This window comes from Topomyia yanbarensis, chromosome 2 (assembly GCF_030247195.1).
Source record: "Topomyia yanbarensis strain Yona2022 chromosome 2, ASM3024719v1, whole genome shotgun sequence".
NCBI classification, from domain to species: Eukaryota; Metazoa; Arthropoda; class Insecta; order Diptera; family Culicidae; genus Topomyia; species Topomyia yanbarensis.
Genome location: NC_080671.1, coordinates 150,271,205 through 150,292,637, shown reverse-complemented (window position 1 = coordinate 150,292,637; position 21,433 = coordinate 150,271,205). Strand labels below are relative to the sequence as shown.

The window sequence follows — 21,433 nt, the reverse complement described above, 5'->3', positions numbered from 1 at the left end:
TTTTATCACTGTTACTGCATATTGCTGTATCTTTACTGTTTGTGTTAGCGTTTGATGTTCAAAAAATCATCGGAATAAATACACTTTTTGACTGGTTTTGGAACTATTTACTTTTAGTTCAAAAGACAATTTAATAATCTTCACAACGCAGTGTAGAAGGTTAAAATCAATTATAAACTACCGGAGAAATATTTAGGGAAAAATGGGAATTTTGGCATATTTTAAAGATTTATTCTATAAAAATTTTAATATTACTTAATAAAATAGACCAAACACAAATATTTTTAAACATGCTGGTTTACGATTGATTTTAGAACAAAACTATCTAATTTATTTATAAATTGAATAAAAATTAGACATATTAGAGCAATTTTAGTGGTGGGGTATAAATGTACCCCACAAAACCGTTTACGTATAGAAAACGTCACGAAACCGTTGTAGGGTTAATAAACAACACTATATATAGATTTTTTTACAGATCGACTTCGACGAATCAAGTTTTTATGAGAAACAAAATTCAGATTACCCAATTGTTGTCACTTTAGCTACTTTATGCTCCATACGAAACGCTTTTCTTAAATAGACATTCTTGATGGAAAGTATATATAATTTGCATACTTTGAGAAAATTTAATATCCAATCTATTTTTTGTTATTTATTACACCATGATGATTGCCTAAAATGTGCTTTTTGCAAATTTCGTATCTAATGATATCCCAATAAATAGAAGACGAAAGCAATATATAAATCTTAATTAATCTTAAAGCAACAATTTTATTTTATTCAGTCACCAAAACCGGAACCGTGCCAAAAATAGAACCTTATTTTTAAAGTGTGGATTTTCAATTTACGACTTCTAAAATGTTTCAAGGATGTTTAATATTATGTGAAATGGAATGAGATTAAAGAAAAAATTAGCAAATTCAATTTTATTCATGTTTAATCAAATTCAGCCGTCATCCAGTAGAATTCTCGAGATAACGGGCATAGCTCAATCAGTAAATCGATTGCCTTGAGATTTTTCAAAAAAAAAAAACATTTCTCTAACCCAAAAAGAGGCAAATGGCCCTAAGGTTAAAATCTCTACAACCAAAATAAAAAAGTAAAATTCTCGCAATCTTCACGCACTTCTCGGGCGCAATGCCCCTTGTTACGGAGGTGTAACATATCATTTAATCCTAATCGCTTTTATTCGGTCCACTGGACGTCAAAACTCAAACGATTCACTGCATGGTAGTGTTGATTTCGCTCCTGGGGCTGTTAGCTCTTCTTTCTGAAAATTAATTAACAACTTTGTTTAAAAAACACAGCTCTTTTAAAAAATAATTACATTTATTGATTCTCCATAACAAACCAATCGTTGATCTTTCAAATGCAAATGATAGATTGAAAATCGAATTTCAATGCTTGAAGATATGTAGGTTTGAAAAACAAAACTTTTTTGTTGTAAAAATCACTTGCAACTGTTCAAACAAAATGGATTGAAACATCAGTGCTACGGTAAAAATATGCGCCAATGAAAGTTCCAAAAATCTCTAGAATAATGCATTTGAGAGGTAAACAACCCGATTTTTCAAGAGCCACCCTACCTCAAATCTTTTTAAAAAATTATAACAAATTAACCATTATACATCGCCCAGTTTATTCATCAAACTTGCTCCCATTTAATTGTGTTAGTATGTTGTAGGGCATTGCGCAGGTAAACTTCACACATCTAAACAGTCGATACTTTGAACACCCTAACCACAAGGACCACCCTAATTCCATTCATTTAAAAAAATCACCAAAAAAACTAACAAATTTGCCAAAGACATAAAGCCAGGCCCGGCGGAAAGCGTGGGTAGTATGGGTAGTACTACCCACTCGAAAATGACCGAGTGGGTAATTACCCACTCGAAATTTTGAACCATTTCAAAAAATTTAGATGTGCAATGCATGTATCTCGCACTACACACATTTGAAAACATCGATGTACCACAATTCCATTTACTCAAACGAACGTGATTTATTGTGAATGTAATGTCAGCGTGTGCATAGCGAAAAGGGAAAAAATCCTTACTAATGGACCCCTCACCCTATGCTTTCTACCCACTCGGGCGTAAAGTGTTTCGCCGCCCCTGCACAAAGCTAAAACAAACTATTTGGGTGCTATTAGTTTTGTATTCCTAAATACGGCTTTGGGACGCACTATGGTCAGCTTTCGATATGTAATGAAAATGAAGTGCCAAGTTTTGTAGCGAAGTCGTAATAATCGAAAGAGAAAGAGGCTCGCAATGTTACTAAGGTTCTATTGAAAATTTTCTCCAGAACTAGTCTTATTATGCATGCAAGCGCATTCCTCTGTTCTAGACTCTCAAATTGCAAAGACTCTGGGTCTTATTATAAAAATTGATTCCGTCAGACACTAAAAATTCATTTATATACTTATTGTAATCATTAAATACAACATGTATAGTGTAAAATTTAGTTAACCCTTAAATGCATAACGCTGTTTTAAAACAACATTGCGAAAACCATCTCAAAATTATCACAGTAATGTATTGAAGCTGTGACAATTTTCACAAAATTTTATAAAAAATTGATTTGCGCCTTTAAGGGTTAATATGACTTCAATCTTTGGAAATAAAGTCAAATGTGATATCAATTGATACAAAAAATATCTATTGTAAATTTTTAAAAGACTTATTAAGCACAACAAGACTGTTGCCCCAACAACGGAACCCAATTGTTGCCAAAATCGGAGTGTACCAAAAAGGGAGCATGCCAAAAACGGAATCATACTGTATTTTCGGAATTGATTTCTCCATCTTGTGATGAAATTACTCGATTAAATTTGTTATGTTAAAAATTCCATTTAACAAGATCTCAATTCATCTATTTATTGCATATTGGTAATCTCTTGCCTTACAATCAATGAAATGCGTAAAAACTGACATCAACCGCTTTGCTTCGTTGTTAAGAACCAATATAATAACACAAATGCGTTGAAAACAGTAAAATTCTCGTGTTTGAGCACAATGAAAACTCGAATCGAGTGCCCCTATTGTTGCGCTACCATTTGACTCAATGCGTTGAACAAAAATGGCAGACACTGCTCTAACCAACGCCTTCAAATGGGTCATAATAGAAACATGGCGCAAATAGGCTCATCACCCTACCTCTTTTTTCGCGCTTTATAGTGATGTAACCCCTTAATTTACAAACCATTGATTTACTTGCGATGTTTCTTCCGCCAAATTAATTCATGATTTATGTTATTGGAATGCCTTGAACACTGCGCTCCATTTCACGACAGACGTGCGCGCTTTCATTTAGTATATCAGGTAATTTTTCACGCAATATTTTGATTCCCGGAGACGGCAGCAGCCCATTAAAATCAGTTCCTTCCTAATCAGGGAAGCGAGGCAGAACACTTTATAGCCACCAGCCGCTAGCAATATTCCGATGTTCGTTTTCCAAGAGAATCAATTACGTAGATACTTATAACCAACGCGCACAAGAACAGCAACAGCACCGGCATCGAAATGGCGTTCACGAATGGCATTCACACGAAAGCGATTCATTCAATTATTGCGAATTTCATTCTCATGATTATTGGCTCCGAAAATTTGTGCGAGTGTGGACTCACAGCCTACACGAAAATGGTCCGAGGAGAATGGCATATGAATGAACCTATGCTGTGAGTTAGTTTATTCTCTGTCTCCCGTCGCTCTCACTCTCTCGAGCTTGATTTCGGCTCTCGTTTTCAATCTGTTTGATGGTTCTTTCAAGTATTGCCTTTCGATAAATCTAGCACGGAAAGCCATTCGGCAGATGAGTTTAATTCGCATTCAGGCGAATGAAAATTATACAACCTTGGAAATAACTTTCTGGGGTGTCTACCCGATCAGAAACACATAACATAACCACATCTCGCGCTGTTACTTGCTATGATTTAATGTCATTTTAACTACTAACGAGGCCAGATTTATAACTCAGCTTACTACGAAAATTGCATTCTGTTATAATCTTGTTATTGCATTCTGATCGGGTAATATTACATTTTTTCAGATACATCAAACTTTCAAAATATAGTTTTATTCTGGGCTCCTTTGCAACCATTCAAAATATTATCATTTTCAGATGATTCTACCCCAATTTAATGTTATAGTTATATATTTTGTCGAAAGATTGGGGTTCACCACGATCGAAAGATGTTCCTTTGAAAAAAAACTATCAATGTACGTGATCTTGAGCAGAATTACAAATATTCAAATTAATTGAATGAAAGTTGATCATATTCAGCCGCATTCATTTTTAACATTGAGTGACGCAACTGAAAATGTCAAACGAACAAACTGTCCATTCTTTCAATGCAGGTTTTCATTCGTCTCCGATTATTGCACGAAGCGAACGTACAGCAATGAATCAAACGCATCAATGTAGGCCCTGGCACAATGTAAGCGATGATAATTATTATTTTATATGCTTTGCCAGCATTTAAAAACCTAGCTAATTAATGAAATGAATATTATAGTACGATATTCAACTGAATGAATAATTGTTGAATGAATATTTTTTTCTATTCACCACGAGTCGTATCAGGTTCATTTTCAACCGTCAAGAAAGAGCTTTGATTATTTTCAACTCTGGTCTTGAGCGATATTTGATCCAACAGTTTTTTTCGCATTGCATTTTGTTGAGAGTCTCCTAAAACAATTTTTCACGTAGAAATTTTTTCAGAAATAATAAGAAGACAGAATGAACAAGTTTTGTGAATAAAATGTCTCAAAGTTTACAGTTTCTCTGGACCATGTGCTCTGATACGTTTTTTGAAAGGCAGTTTTTCGATCGTGCTAAACTCAAGATTTTTCCACAAAATAGATGACTATAGGGTAAAGTGCCTATTTTCACCATACTAAGCAGGGTGCCTCACTAATCCATTAATTTCTCGGCCTACAATCCATGGAATGCGTAAAAATGATATCCACAGCTTTGCTTCGTTGTTAAGAACCAATATAATAACAGACATGCGCTGCAAACGGTGGAATTTTCGCGTTTGAGCGCAATGAAAACTCGAATCGAGTGCCCCTTTTGTTGCGCTACCATTTGACTCAATGCGTTGAACAAAGATGGCAGACACTGCTCTAACCTACGGCTTCTAATGGATAGGGTGATAATATAAATATGGTGTAAATAGGCTCATAACCCTATCACATCAAAATGGAATAGAATTATCTGAGGAATTTGAAAATGATAGAATGTTCAATGAAAAATTAATTGGAAGGAGTTTAAAAAGATGAATAATCTGCAAAAATGTAATATTTCGCGAATTTCACCATACCCAGAAAAATTATTACCACAAGCTTATAGTCCCAAATCTCCTGTTAAATTTGTCCATACAAACCTACCCTGAATTAGGTTGTTGCAGAGAGCTATAACGTTTTCAAAATTGTCCTTTTTTCAAGGTGTAATATGACTGCTTTTCAATGTATTGATTAGAAATCAAAAAAGTAGCAACCATTTTCAATCCCCTTCAAAGTCCTTTCAGCAAAACTGAGAAAAATTAGATTTCATCAAGTTAAACCAGAGTTAGAGAGATTTCAATATTTCGACCCATTTCTTCAGACCAATCTTCAATGCCCGTTTTACCCCCACTTCCACTCAAAGTACGATTCTAATTTTAACTGAAGTCCAGCCCACATATGCACAAACAAACGCTAAAATTACCATCATAATTGGAGAACATCAATACGACTAGTGACTGTATCAATTTTGTTGACTATTTTCGGCAAATTTAAGATTAAGAGAAACGAAAGCAATGAAATTGAAAGACATATAGGTATTCTAGAAGGAATCAGTTATAAAATTAGAACGGAAAACTAGAACTAAACAGGCTCATATGGATACGATCGAAAAGAAATATGAAGAATCATTTGAATTCTGCTGGTAGGAATAGGGCGTTCCACCCAAGTCTACTGTATGGTCGTTGATAGAACATAACTCATCATCATGTTTTACCGCCGACGCTGGCAAAAAATTCTTCACAAATTCTCGCCTAGAACGATCATGCGATCATTCTTTCCCCTTCTGCTAGCATCGAACCGTGACCGTATGCATTCAATCGACACCAAGCTGTCGGTGTCGTGCCGATCTTATTGTGATTGAACTACTTATTAATTTTTTCGTTCCGCACACACGCATGACCGAGAGCAACTAATGACACAGCTCAGCTACTGTATCGATTTTCTTTGGCAAATTTAAGACTAAGAGAAACGGAAGCAATGAAATTGAAAGACGGATAGGTATTCTGCCTAGTCCTAGTTTTTCGCTCTAAATTTATAACTGATTCGCTCTAGAATACCTATCCGTCTTTTAATTTCATTGCTTTCGTTTTTCTTAGTGTCAAATTTACCGAAAATAGCCAACTAAATCGATCAGAAATTATAAAAGAGGCAAAACCAAATTTCCCCTGAAAAAGGCTAATACCAAAGGCCGAAACGTCAGGTGGTAAACCACATTTGTTTTGCTTTTTGTAAACTATCCCAGCCGTTCAAATTCCTCAAGTTTGAACAATTAAACCAATGACAACATTATTTTTTTTAAATAATGGTATACTGAACATATTGACAGTGCGTAGTAACACGTTCCTGATGTGATGATGTGAAGTCCCGTTTTGTTTTTCAATAAACATTCAACTTCGCTAACAAAGAGCTTTAAAATCATCAATATTTTATTGGCAAATCCCCTTCAAATTTATCTCTTTTCGATGCTGCAGGATAAGGAATAACAATTCTTTGGTTGGTCAAGTGTCTGTCGCCGTGAATCATAATTTGTTTTTGCATTTGACATTTATTTGTATACTAAGGTTTCGGGTATAACCAAAACTGATATCAGCAGCTGAAGAATGTTCTACTTATGATCGTAATATTAATCCAAGAATACTCTTAAAAATTCTTCAAAATGCATAAAGATTGTGCCGCTTTTTTTCTTTTGACATTTTCGTGGTGCCAGGCAGTACAGACAGCTAGTATGATTTTATGTCTATCCTCATCGTGGGACCCCCAAAACCCTGGAAATTTCGAAAGTAATGCAATGTATTTTAGTTAAAACGTAAAGCAATCTACTCTTGCTTGACAACAAAAATAAATAAATAAATAAAATTAAAATGGTATTCTACATCAATCTGTCCTTAACGACATATTCTAATGTAACTAGGATTTACACAATCATGTACAGACGTTTAGAAACATTTGAAATATACTTTTACAAATATTTTACCAAAACATATCGCATCCCTGAGCTCACAAGAATTCATTCACTATGTTCGAAAGTTATCATGAGCAATCACTGTTTTGAAGTTTTGTATCTACTGTATTCTCAGCCTCAATTTATCAACATTTATCCAAAATAGACCGCTATGGCGGTATACAAAATTCATTAGTATATTTCGACTCAACTCACCAGCCGCATTAGACGCTTCCCACTTTGCTGCCAACATTTTAATTGTACTGACCTGAAAATAGAAAACGAAAAAAAACTCATGCAGTAATTATCACCACTAAAATACACTATCAAGTACGGCCAGCACAGAAGATCTTAAATTTTGGATCATGAACTTGATCGCCTTCTCTCCCAACAAGATCACCCGCACGCCGCCGCGTTTGCTGCGCCGAATAAACTCCACTAAATTGCACCATGATTGTTACGTTCACTGAATGCGGTGAGCAGTGCACTAAAAAATTCAATAACTCACCTTGACCATGATGTGTAGCAAAGTAGGCAAACCGATAAGCTCAGCGCACCAAGGCATTCGTGAAAACGTTTTTATTTATTTAAATTTCACTACCGCCGCGCAGCTCCGAGATGGGCAAACAGTGCGCAATGGAAGTTGTGAATGGTAGCCATCAGTAAAGGCCTCGTAGTAGGTACCTAACCTAATCCGATTTTATTTTTCGCGCCTCATCGCCGCTGGATTGAGTTGTACGGTCGAACAACCCAGTCGGCATCGGTAACAGCTGTTAGTTCGTCAAAATTGTAGTCGGAAACTTTTACTATCGTTGTTCGCAACAACTCCACCCCGCCGCTGTTCGTGTATAGACTAGTGTGGCGCCGCCCCAAGTATCAAATAGAGCGCTGCCTATATGGAAACGTTTATGTGGGTAGTAATTTGATTGCACGGTAAGATTCTGAAGAGATTAGATGTCGAAGGTTTTCAATGCAAATATGTACGTGGACCTTGCTTCCATTTGAAATATACGCATATATTCGCTTGGGTCAACACTTATTGCAATGTTCAGGGTTGAAATAATCACATAAATAAGCATTTAAGCAATACAATATATTGATTTGCCATTTTAGTTCAAAGTTGCGCAATAAAATATTACAATTTATTTTGTCCGCGACCGTGTGAAAAAACCTAGTTTGGATAAAATCTATTGATTTATAGTCATTCTTTGAATGATTTTTAGATTATTCTAACCTTTTCATAAAGTTATTATAGTAATTAATTTAGTATAGAAAGGTTACGCCTTGTAGAAACAAGTTTTTTTCAACATTTATTCCTGCAGGTTAAAATAGAATTTATAATTCTCTACTATTTCTTAGAAACATGCATGGCGGTGTCTTTTTGCAGTTATTGGGATTTGCAGCTAACTGCCTTCTTATGACGGGAAATAATAAACTGGATTTCCTATATATTATAGCTTATCTCTCAATCAATAGCTGGTTGAATAAATAGGAACCTGCTTCCTTGTGGTTGCTTATTTGTGCCTAAGTGGGCTAGGTAGTAATCTTCAGCCATAAATAGTTCCGTCCGAGGCATGAAATTTAAATCAATCGTATTCAGTGTCGGTGTAAATTTAAAATTCGTTCACCTTCCCAGACTCGCGCAAATTCGCGCTAATCCGGCGTGAATTTATACCATCTTTTTCACCTCCCGGGAAAAAAGGTCAAACTAGGCGGATGTAGGCCAGTAAACATTTCGTTCTGCACCAGATTGTCACTGTCGGAGATGGTAGAGGCAGAGCAGATTCGCGCTTATTTAGGCAACGAATCTCCTCTTTAGTCGCGGTTTGATGCGCCTCCTCCGCGAAGAAGGTTATCTAGTACTAGCAGCTAATTTGCCAAAAACGATCACGCGCTTCATGTACCGTGAGTATAATTTGTCGTTTGGTCGCCCTTTATTTTGCCTCTAGGCAGCGGAGGTGGAATATTTACGGACGGCCAGACAACACCGCTCAGCCCAATGTAATCTGTGAGACGAAGCGGAAACTATCCGCTTCTTGACGATCTGCTCCCGAGGCGGAACAATTTGTGGGAATTTCCTTGTTTTTTTTCAAATCTGTACGTGTTTGTTTTTTCTCAACAGACTTAAAGACAGTCGGTAGATAGCAATGCGATGTCGACAGCTAAAGACAAGATAATGGCGGGATATTCGGGTCTGTCTGCAAGAGAACAACGGTTGAAAAACGTTTTCGGGACGTCGGTGATTCTAATCCCCGGTTTGAATTATAGTTAGGCCAGTAAACTTATTGAACAAGAAAGAAAAATGACGGGACGGAATACGTCACAAAATTAATATTTATGGTTTATGTTTGGCATGCAATATGCAGCTATGTTAAAGTATATTTTCTATTTATAGTAGGTTAGTTTCTTTTTTCTAAAAAAAAACTAAAAAATGGACGAAATTGATTTGTACTGAAGGGATGCTGCAAATGGGATGAATTCGAAACGTTAAACGTTTTGTTCACTTCAGCACAAATGATTTTACCTATTTTCTTCGTAAAGAGGGAGAAAGAGAGAGAGAGAGAGAGAGAGAGAGAGAGAGAGAGAGATGTCAGTCTTTTTCAAGACTATAATGTACACTGTATTTTATACTCTCAAATCAACATGTGTGTGTGTGTGTTAACCATCCTATCTCCCACTAGCTGGTAGTGATTTACAGAAAAAAGATGTTTGCATGTACTTAAACATATTCATGCAAATAACTTGTTTCACGGATTTAGGTAGGTGTTAGCTCAATTGACTTTCCGATGACCCATTTCGTGTACAGAGCCAGACATGTTCCGAGGTCATCGTTCCATCAATCAGCCCCGCCTTACTGTAATGTTTGTATCATTTGGATTTTAACATTACAGTAAAACTTTCGATTCCTTTCAGGAAAGAAGAAATCGACGTGTATTTAGTGTATTACTTTGATTTCCATATATAAATTTAAACATGTGTGCTAGAAAACTTACCATTTTTGCAGTATGCTACCTTTTTTCCTGTCTCCTATTTACGTTTCCTTTAACTCCATATTTCTTGAAAGTCCTGATTATTGAAGAAAGAGAAGAGGAAATAATAAGAAAGGACCGATAGAGCCCGTGTCTTCCTCAGCGCATTCGTTTCTCTTAGCCTGGTGTCACTGCCTATAGGACTTGCGCAGGCCGTTTCATTGGAGATCTCCAAGGAGCTGTAATTGGAGGAAGATCTGGCTGCAATCTACAAGTTTTTGACATCAATACATTACAAGACAATCCCATGTAAAATGCAAACCATTGTGTGTACATTTATATATATACATATACACATACCTATATATTTACATACATATATCCATACATATACACATACCCACATACATATTCGCACTTCCATACATGTATACATACACAGGAAGGAGGATCCCACGATTAACAGCTCAACTCCCAATGAATAGGCAGAAGATAAGCCTTAAGCCCGGAGACGGTGATTTGTAAGGACCTGGATGAGATCACGACTGTAGATGAGCTGAGAGGTGCACAGAACCAGCAGTGCAACGATCCGGTTAACGAAGGGGTATGGAGAGACTCAGACAGCGATGATTCTTTTATCGGTATCCGCTGCTGACAAGGCGCTGGATGTTGGCCAACCTACGGTTAGATGGTCGAGATGCCCATTGAGAGCCGCCCTCGAGTGAATAAACAAGCGAAGAATTACCTCAGGTGTTTCAGCCCATGTTACTAAGTATATGATAGTATACAAAGCATAAGCATAAGAGATCGCCCGTAGTTGCTACTCCGTTATTGATCAGAACCAATTGAGATTGTAAAATGTTCATTGGAACAACTTGCTTGGGAATAGCACGATGAGTCACATTGTACAATCTCTATTGATCTTTGCATGCTGATCAATACCGACGCCGGCCACGTCCGAATGCAGATCTTCTGGAGAAGGAAGGAATGTTAGTCCGATATATGTTGCTGTTAGAGACCGATTAATCCTCTGCATCTCCACAAGTATCACGGGAAGGAGAGATTTGTTAGTAAATGTGCCAGTAGCGTTATGTATGTATGTATGTAGGTAGCCACCATCCCAGCTTGAGTCTTGCTCTGCATGCGGCTCCACTTAACAGTACGCTCAAATTTCGTTACCATTCTGCGTTCAGCATACCGCTGTATAAAGGGCCAAAAGGGGTGTGGCGGACCCGTAGGCAAATACACCTACTCAGTATCCGCGGGCATCAAAGAATCTCCTTCCAACAGTAAGATCCAGCAGATTGAATAACGAATTTTGCAATACTTATCAAGCTTTCCACGAGATGGTTTGTTGTAGAAGAGCGCGTCAAATTGTTTACAACTGTTGGAGAGAAATTTATCTGTCGCGAACGACGGACACTTTTCCTCCTTGACTCTGATTGGCTTCCACTTCATTGTCCAGTTGTAACTTCAATGATGCCCTGATGCACCCTCCTCACCCCTTACTTCATATGCATATAATGTCAATATAAATATATCAATCAATATATAATGTAATATAATATAATACAATATAATATAATATAGCTCAATGTAATATAATTCAATATAATATAATATGACATAATACAATATAATACAATACAACATAATATGTAATAGATGTAATATAATATAATCTGTGTATATATAAAAGTCAATGTTTGTATATATGTGATCCATGGTGATGTGATGTGATCTATGTTACTGCCACCTATTGTAGCAGGACCACCGCCCATAGCACTGAGCAGTCCTAGCACAACAATTTGATCAAGCATGACTGGCTACTCCACTCTTCCTGTCCAAATCGCTTCAATCAACTCCCAATTTTTATACATTTTATATATCTAGCATGTGGTTACATAACGAAAAATTATGATTGCATATATGAATAATAATACAACGTAATCAATAAGATCTGTATATGTAGATATTGTAAATTACGGTACCGCTTTAGCTGAAAAAATATGTTGTTAGTGTAATATAAAAAATCTTATTTATGCATCAACATATATTGATATAATATATTATAATTTATTTATGAAACAGTAATGGGACTATTGGGAAAGAATAACATAATTAGTCGCCCAATGGATACACTTTTAATATACTTGACCACTTTGCGTAAAGCATCACTGAACGAGACACTACTAGAGAACTTCACATAATTTCTTCATTATAATATAATATAATATAATATAATATAATATAATATAATATAATATAATATAATATAATATAATATAATGCAATATAACATAATATAATATAATATAATATAATATAACATAACATAATATAATATAATATAATATAATATAATATAATATAATATAATATAATATAATATAATATAATATAATATAATATAATATAATATAATATAATATAATATAATATAATATAATATAATATAATATAATATAATATAATATAATATAATATAATATAATATAATATAATATAATATAATATAATATAATATAATATAATATAATATAATATAATATAATATAATATAATATAATATAATATAATATAATATAATATAATATAATATAATATAATATAATATAATATAATATAATATAATATAATATAATATAATATAATATAATATAATATAATATAATATAATATAATATAATATAATATAATATAATATAATATAACATAATATAATATAATATAATATAACATAATATAATATAATATAATATAATATAATATAATATAATATAATATAATATAATATAATATAATATAATACAATATAATAGGCAATTGCTCACTCCGGGCCCCTCCCGTTCAGATCCGCCAGACGAGGGGCCACGAACTCGTCCTGCAAACGTGTTGATCACAGTGTGGATTGCGCTTCCGATGATGAGCACGCGGCCAACTCGTCCGGCGGACCCTCTGTCACCCCGAGCCGCCCCGGACTCCTGGACTCGGCTCTGCAGCACAGCCGCATCAAGCCAGCTCCACCCAAAACCCCACCTTGGGGAGCACAACAACTCTATGAGCAAGGCTAGCAGACACAACGCACTCGCTAAGCTAACCAATGAACCACCGAAATTTCCTCCATCCGCCAACTTTTTATGAATCTACGTTATTAAATCAACATATTTCTAAAAGAAAAACATATCCTCCACCTACAAGGGAAGAAGCACTCAAAGTAAACAACTACCATACAATATAACAGAACACAGTATAATTTAATATAACATAATACAACACAATATAATACGATAGAATAGTACTGTCAATATCGCCATTTTATCATCCAAAGGGGCTGATAAAAACAGGCTTTCGCAGTATCTCATGCAATATAGTGGCTGTAATGTATAGGTATATGTAATGGAAATGAAGAAACCCGAACCCAAACTAACCGCGCTCATCCACACAAGTCTGCCGCAAACACGGACGAATGACACGCGCAAGGCCAAATCTTGAGCGTCTTTTCAAAACGTCACATCTGCAATGAGCCACTCTCTGTTTATACTTTCTCTTTCGATTTTTACGGCGTCACTATAACACTTTTCACTTATTTTACAGTACAGATCGAAAGACGGTGGTTTTAACTAGCATATAATGCAAAGAGCTGAGGGATAAATGTTAAAGTGACCGAATTATTAACAGAAGAGAAAGCAAACAAAGAGAGCAACTCATTGCAGATATGACGTTTTGAAAAAACGCTCAAGAAATGTGTCAACGCTAGCGATACCATGGCAAGGAAAAAATACATCGATGCTACATTCCTGTACGGCGCACTTATACCGCTATAGAACAAAATACATATGCAATAATATGAGAAATCATACTGTTTTATGATGATGATCAGTCTTCCTAATTAAACACCGAATACCATGCTCCCTCCTGCTTTGCGAACGTGTATGCACGCACACATAGGTTTATGGCACCAGTCTTCTACCACCCTCCCACCATCTCCACCGGCAACGATAAATCTCACCACGAGCACATCCGTGCAATGTATACATACCCGCATACTTGAATTGCACGCCGTTCGTCCGGCCTACTGTTTGAGGTATACACCGATACGCGCAAATGCATAAACCTATTCATGCTCACGGTAAGACTGCTGAAGAATATATAAAATATAAATACAATGTACATACTTTGTTGCTATATATAAACTGGCATTTTTCTGACTTATAAATAAATCCAATCAGAAATCGAAGAATTGAATGTTGTATTATAGCGAAGACCACTTAACCCGAAAGACTGGCATCTCTTGCCTTTACACACAAATGAATAGAAACCTAGATGGAAACTCAATGTAAAATTATCTGTATGCGTTTTCCAGTAGTACATATAACTGGAATAGGTGTTGCTGTTCTATCGGTCGTTCTCCGACGCTTCGACGCCGACGGCCCTACAACATTCACCCTTTATATTAGCACAAATACAGGCTACACTGAAAAACAACCTGATCCCTGACTAACACATGTAGGCTACATGTGGTTGAAACCTATTTAACAAGAGAAAACCCCTTCCACTCAGAACAAGCTCACCCAGGTCTGCGATAGTATTTGTATCGCTCTGCACAGCCAGCCATGACTCCTGCTCGGGTTGAAATTTCTCTTCGCCCGGGCATTGCCATCCGAAAATCCGCTTTGCACAATTCATATTATCTTCATTTTTTCCAGCATCAAAATCACTTGGACTACACATAGCAAATCACTCACTTCCCAACACTTCAACACATTATGATACTAATTGGGACCATTTATATTCTCTTCTATTTCATATACAATGCGCGGTGTACACGTAACGGAATAAAAGACGTCCGATTGCAACCGCGACACGATGTGAACTGGTTGTTTCAATCAATTGTATTATTGAAAAATATCCCAACCAGTTGTAAATGTGCCAGTAGCGTTATCATGTAAAAATTGTTCTGGGCAGCCGGCTGCCGAGAATTTGGGAGATTTATCATTTGTTGCATTAATGCGATTGGTTAAATATGCAAATTAAACTCCAGATATCCGTCTATGAGGAGTATTGCTTATATGTTAATAAATCGATATAGTTCAATTTTTCATCACGCCGCGAATATTTTGCGTATTCTGCCGTGTCTATGTAGTTTTCTCGGCGAACGTTCGAATAAAATTCTGAATCTTAGGTATTTGTGAGCGATTTCCTTTTTCTCGTGTCAGGTACTATTCTTATAGATTGTTGGACTTGCATACGTATATTGGTTTCGTAGTAAGAGGAATTTTTACTTCTTGAATTGTAAAAATAGAATGCCGACTCTCAGCAATAGTTTCCGTGCGCGATTTATTTATTGTTATGCTAACTACTGGCTATACTAAGTAAGTACAAGATAAGTGTAAAACATGAGATAGTTAAAAGAATTAGTTTTATTTTATGTTTACTTAGATATAGGAGTCTCTTACTCCACCCTCCGACATATTAAAAAAACACAATTTTTCACTGAAACGGGAAGGCAAAACGGATTGAGACCTCCATGCAAACTACAAAAAACACCTCGGTCCCGAGCAACAACCCCCACTCCTTAGAAGAACCGAAATCCCGTTCCCCACTCCAATGCACAAAATAGATAAAATGCGGCATCATGAACCGGGGCTCGCACGTTCATCGAAAATGAACAATCTAAAAGGGTCCCAAAACACATTAAATCCAGTTCAGTCCACGACCCATTCCCCTTCAAACAATCATTAATATATTATTTATTATATTCATTACAAACAAGAGCAAAATGGCCTTCCTTCTTCGAAAAATCGTCCTCAATCGCACCTGAAAAACATTTACAACCAAAAACTTCCAAAAAAGATGGGTCAAAGACCACATAAACCAACGAGCTTTTAAACGAAAGAAGGGAACGCTTGAGCTGCCCCTGAGGCATCCATGATACTAGTCCTGAAGACGTGGTTTCGAGAGAAACGCAATTACTTTCATATTCCAATCCGGTCAAACAATGCACCGCATTACCTCAACAATAAGACGCATAATCGAAAGATTGCGCACCGACATCAGAATGCGAGATGCGAAAAACCTGCCTGCCGCAAACCAAAGACATCATGTCAGAGTAAAAACCGAGCAGATCTGCGCCAACTACTTGCTTTCACTCTGACAGGCTCCACCCGATATGCTGCAAGCAGGCCCCTCGCATCCCGCATCACACCGTCATCAACCCATTACTGATAGCACATGCGCTTCATCCGTCTACGCGCACGCGGTGTGCTTACACGAATACCATCAAACCAAATTCCGCAAAACTGCACTTCACTCGCTCGATCCGACTGCTTGAGGCGAAGACCGATACACAGCTGCCTGAGAATGCCCCGTGCGAAATCTCGCACACATGCGTAATCCGATTAATGTTCAATATAATAAAATGCAAAACAGAGATGCCAGATTTGCAGACAAGTCTCCAAATTCGCAGACTTTTAATTTAAACTGCAGATTTTTTCCATGACGCAGATATTTGCAGATTTTTTAGTTTCGTTGCAGATATTTGCAGATTTTTCAGTTTGGTTGCAGATATTTACAGATTTTTGAATATAAAGGCTTTTGGTTACACTAGCTTTCCTGACATATTTTGTTCTTCCCAGACTTTTAAAATTATTATTGCAGACATTTGAAAAAAGTACCTGGCATCTCTGATGCAAAAATAATGTAGTGAAATTGACAAAGTAAAGCGAAATCGAGCTCGTTAAATTATGCTAAGCGCACGGTAGAAGCTAATATAACTACCGTATGGATCCGTCCAAAATGACAACATAATGAAAATACTCAACAACAAACGCTTCACGGCTGTACCAACTCGCAAATTAAACATGCATTTGGCGAGATGGACCGTGAACGGCCTTAGCCATCAGTCAATCCAGACCCACACAAAAAATAAGATATGAATCGTGCAAGTCTTCTCCGGTTAGACACTACATTTAAAAAATAATAATCCAAATATGAGCCACTCCTTCCATTATGTCAGATACTGGTAATGAAACATCGGAGCAATATAGAGAACCGCTATACGTTGGCGCAGTCCTGTCCGACCACAACCGTTAAATGCAAAGATACTCCTCGGATCCTCCATACAAGCACCGCAGGCACTTGAATCACTTGGATAACATGCACTGTCTCTCTCACACCACTAATTAACAAACCCAGTCGCTCCGAACACGCCATACAATCAAGATGCACACTCACAATACAAGACAATCCACACAGCCTCGACGCGTATTCAAACAAGCAAGACAAACTGCAAAACCTCAGACGGCACGCACTGTACAACTCACACAATGAAGCCATTCGACTCTACGGCACAATGCTACGCTAAAACACAGGGCCGTTCCTTACATCACATGCCCGTAGAAATCCCATAAGCGGACCCTACGCGAGACAGAAATATTGTCAATAAATATATTGACAAGACTGCGTCAATCCCATACAGAATCAATATTTTCAAGATGACCTTACGCCATCAATACATTGATCAATATATGATTTATTGTCAATATTTCCGCTCGTGCAGGGTCCACTATACATGAGATTTTTTCATTCGTCACGCAGACAGCTATGCGTAAAATGGCATGTACAGCACTCACACTACCAAATGGAATAATTGTAGGAATGCGCCATCGCTAAAAATGTAGTTTGATTTCTATGGACTGCTTTTTGGAACTGAAACCTAAATCCTATTAAGCAAGATCTATTTATTTTTAATCAGAACAATCTCACCCAGTTTATTGGCAATATTCTTATCCAACTGCCTTCCTTCTGACAACTATTTCTCCACCACCGTCTGAACTATCTCTCAGCTAGGGTATAGCCGTCGGGCATCTGCTATATAAAACCTGTGCACTCATTTTTCTTTCACTTTCTTTAGTTTATGAAGTACTTTCATAAAAAATTTCACTTCCCTGTATTCCGGAATCATCAACACATTATAGCCCTCGTAGGGATAATTTATATTCTCTTTTATTTCATCTACAATATGCGACGAAAAAATATAAGGGCAGCAGGCGCATCAGACGTCCGAGCGCGGCAACGACACGAAGTGAACTCCCATTTTATACTCTCAAATCAACATGTTTCAAAAATAATTCAGTTTAGCGAATTATTTGGTTCTTTAAACATGTTCTCTCAGAAAGCCTACACATTGGCTTACTGGCTTAACAAGGTTCGAGTTCAATATGAACTTCAAGGTTCATCAGCAAACAGAACTTCTTCTGTTACGGATCACAACATAAGTAGTGTTTCCGATTATGAACTAGCGTCAGTTTGGCGGCCTAGTAATAGATTCTGAAGAAACGAGGTCGAAACGCAAACCCCTGGATTCATAACTTCTATTTCAGGCACTCCAACCTACGATGGTATGCCCCTTGCCTCGACATCCGATTCGTTTCTGTTGAATCTATTGTTCAACACAGAGCTCGAAGATGCGATACGAATATGTGCCAAGCAACGGAACCATCATTACCTGATCTTTCATGCTTCTTGACTTTGCGGACGATATGAAAATCATTGACGTTGATCACAGAGCAGTGGAAGAGGTATTTATATTTTGTTTTTGAAAAGTGAGGCTGTTCGGACGGTTGGACAGACTACGAACTCCTACAAGACAAAATACATGGTAGTTGGTAGAAAGTGAAGCAGTCCGAATGGTGCTAGTAACGAGATGAGTGTCGATAGGGCACGGTACGAGGTTGTCCACGAATTTATATATCTCGGAACATTAGTAAAATGCCTTTGTTGGTTTGCGTAGTCAACTAAACTCCCTTAGCCTACAGACACGCACAAAACTTGCTCCAGACAAAGCACTGATACTCCCTGTTGCTCTGTACGGCAACGATGCAAGGGCATTAAAAAAAGTATACTATCGAGTGCTCGGTGCGTTTGAGGAAAGAATTCTGCTTTCAATACTTGGCGGCACAATAAAAAACGAGAATGGCGCAGATGCATAAACCACAAGATGTACCAAGTAAACAAACATGCTGAAATCGTAAAGATAGGAAAACGCGGCAACCTTCAAGGAGCTGGACATGTAGTGCGAATGTAGAAAAAGAACCCAGTTAAAGTTGTGTTCAAGGGAAGTATTTGAATAAACAAAGTAGCGCATGCGACGGGTGTCCAAGGAAACTAGATATAACAGCCCAAGACCGATTCATTTATGATTCGGAGCAACAGGATTGCTTGGTCACGATGATGATAATGATGATTAGAGTGACCCTTAGATGATTCCAAGTGTGAAATTTCACACCTTAACCCTGATGGGTACCTGATAAGCTTCCCTGAAAATTTCAGCTCATTCACATGATTAACCTTCAATAGTGCTGCAATCAACGAATGTCTTAATATTTTCACGTAAACTATTTCACAGAACTCATTTACGATCTGTCTTGCGTGCTTGTCAATAAGTTCACAAATTTAGAAGATATCCCTAATAACTTGCTCACTGTTTTGAATTTTTCAGGTGAATTTTTTCACAAAGGTTGGAATATTGTTCACGGATATTTAAATTGTATTATGCCCAGTTGCTAGCGACTAGTTGTAGATTAGAGCAGCAGAAATAAGAAACAATCTCGATAGTTTTTTTTTCATTTTATTGCCAAGTTTAGAATGCTAAATCATTTCTTCTAATATAAAGTCAAGGGCCGTCTGATACGGAAATGTTTAGTTCAGAATTCTTCCATCGGGCTGCACTTGACGAATTCTTACACTTTTTGTATTTATATCTCGTGATCGGAAACATTTGGCGGAGCTGAGTCGTCAGCGAAGTAGATCATGAGGCAAAAATTGCAAATGGTAATTATAATTCTCATACTTGAATTCATGAAACGTATGTTCCCAAATTCGCGAATAAGTTGTCATGAATTCTGAAACAATCATGCTTTTAAGTTACGAAAATAGAACCATGAAAATCAGCTATGTGTTTTGTAATCGTGGTCTTTTTCTTCCGTAAGTCCGCAAAAAACTTTTATTGGTGGAGGTATTTGTGTTTACCGCTTGGTAATGACACCAATTCATTTTCCTTGTTCTATATGTGAACTAGTTCCCAATTTTATCCATATATCCATAAATTTGGATTTGGAAATGTAGATTTCGGTGTTTTGAAAAGCGAATTTCGATGTTTCAAAAGTGGATTTCAGTATATCGAATTCACTTCAGTGATTAACACCAGCTTGGGGCCAGTTTGACGATAAACCCGAACTAGCATTGAATCATGATTTTATTCACAGATTTGGAAATTTGTTTGTTTTGATATTTTTGGTATTTTAGTCATTTACTGCAGTCCTCTACCGCTTTTGTAGATAACATTGTATGACATTTTACGCAGATGTTCCTTAAAGTTAAATATGATAATATTTTCATACATATATTGATTGAATGGTTTGCTCTGGATTGTCATTGAGCCTGCGTTTCAAAAATGAATTCTGTTTCTTTAGTTTAATTTAATATGGGCATGATGAATTTTTCTCTTCCCATGCCCATATTAAATTAAACTAAAGAAACAGAATTCATTTTTGAAACGCAGGCTCAGGTTCAAACCATTCAATCAAATGTTCTGCGATGTTCAAAAAACAAGCTCTCGCATCCTTAACTCCAACAAGCAAAAGTTTAAAAAGGATAGCAGTAGATTTAAACAAGAATATGGCTTATCCACTAGAATAATATTTAAAAAGATTGGTATGAACATTTTCAAATTCTATCTACGCAGATTATGGAATATAAATCGTTTCGGCGAATATGCTAAAACTATTTGTGCTATTTATTAGCCAATTTATATTTGAACTTATTCTTTTATTAGCCAATTTAATTTCAACTTCAGAACAAAAATGTTCTCCGGAATTGCATTACAACACCCAAAAATTTTACATTTGGAAAAGTGACAGCACTGACGAATCACCCGGACCCGACCGCGTTCGTTCTTGCTTTTTTTGGTTTTTAGCGATATGAAGTATAGTTTATTGAAAATAGGAATTAACTGTTGGTTTATGAAATTATGGTGAGATCAGCGCAATTCTGCCTAGATATTGAATCGCTACTTCTAATAATTTTGATATGCAGCTACGTGATTCACGTCACTAAAAAGTATACCCGCTCATTCCGCTTGGTATCTGCAGCGCCACCTGAATATGTCTGATTCATAGCTTTGGTTGATCGAAGATAGGGGTGATATTCGTTTTATTATACTTTTCGACGTATAC

At 36.6% G+C, this 21,433-nt stretch overlaps 1 protein-coding gene across 7 annotated transcripts in view; it reads right to left on the bottom strand.

Moving 5' to 3' along the window:
* Positions 1–21,433, bottom strand: part of LOC131681734 (uncharacterized) — a 261,792-nt gene that overhangs the window by 173,828 nt on the left and 66,531 nt on the right. Inside the window, exon 1 of one of the 7 annotated variants that reach the window (XM_058962723.1) lies at positions 7,444–7,463. The exons of the other annotated variants lie outside the window; for them this stretch is intronic. The gene's annotated coding sequence lies outside the window, so the exon portion shown is untranslated. Of the gene's footprint in view, positions 1–7,443; positions 7,464–21,433 lie in introns of those variants that run through there. 7 annotated transcript variants of the gene reach the window in all.